The sequence below is a fragment of the Penaeus chinensis genome, chromosome 19 (assembly GCF_019202785.1).
Source record: "Penaeus chinensis breed Huanghai No. 1 chromosome 19, ASM1920278v2, whole genome shotgun sequence".
Taxonomy (NCBI): domain Eukaryota; kingdom Metazoa; phylum Arthropoda; class Malacostraca; order Decapoda; family Penaeidae; genus Penaeus; species Penaeus chinensis.
In genome coordinates, this window is record NC_061837.1 from 27,867,871 (window position 1) to 27,869,020 (window position 1,150).

Below are 1,150 nucleotides of genomic sequence, written 5' to 3' on the forward strand. Positions count from 1 at the left end.
ATATTATATATTTTTACATACATAATACTATTATAGATAGATATAGTATATATACATATGTGTGTGTGTGTGTGTGTGTTTTGTGTGTTGTGTTGTGTGTGTGGTTGTGTGTGTGTTGTGTGGTGCGTGGTGTGTGTTGTTGTGTGGTGGTTGTGAACGCGTGCGTGGGTTTTTTTTTGGGGGGTGTGTGTGTGTGTGTGTGTGTGTGTGTGTGTGTGTGTGTGTGTGTGTGAACGGTGGTGTGTGTGTGTGGTGTGGTGTGAACGCGTGCGTTGTGTTGTGTGTGTGGTGAACGCGGGGTGTGGTTTGTGTTGGAAGCGTGCGGTGTGTTGTGTGTGTGGGGGTGTTTTTGTGTGTGTTGGAAACGCGTGGTGTGTGTGTGTGCGAAATCCCTTCCGTGCGGCCTCCCAAAGGGAAGCAGCCATTCATTCCCAATCGCAGCCATTGCCTCCGCGTGACCCTCCGGGATCTTTGTCGCGTCAGGCTGCTCGGTCCCGTGGGATTCGCTTTTTTTTTCGCCCGGGGCTTTTTTCGTTGTCCTTTTTTCACCATTTAAAGGGGGGATTTTCCCCAGTCTGGGCCTGGAGGGGTCGCCCCTGCGGGCGGGGCGCCTTTAAATTTTTTAATTTTTTCTCTGATTTCAGGGAAATGGCGATAATCCTTTGGGTTTTATTAGGCTCACGGTCTGCTTTTAAAGAATGTTGTTATATAATGTTGTAATATAAGACACTATATGTATATATGTATTTAACATATATATGTAATTATCATAATAGTTATATACACACACCACACACACAACCACACATATATATTTAGTATGTATTATGTATAATATGTAGTATGTTATTATGTATGTATGTTTATGTATGCATATATTTATATATAATATAATATATATATATATGATATTTGCATACATAACACACCACACACCCATAATTAATATAATAAAAAATATATATATTAAAAATTTTTTTTTTTAAATATTATAAGAGGAGAGAAAAGGGAGAGGAGAGAGAAGGAGAAGAGAGAGAAAGAAGAGAGAGAGAGAGAGGAGAGAAGAGAGAGAAGAGAGGAGAGAGGAGAGAGAGAGGAGAGAGAAGAAAGAGGACCAAGAGAAAAGAGACAGAGAGAGAAGGAGAGAGAA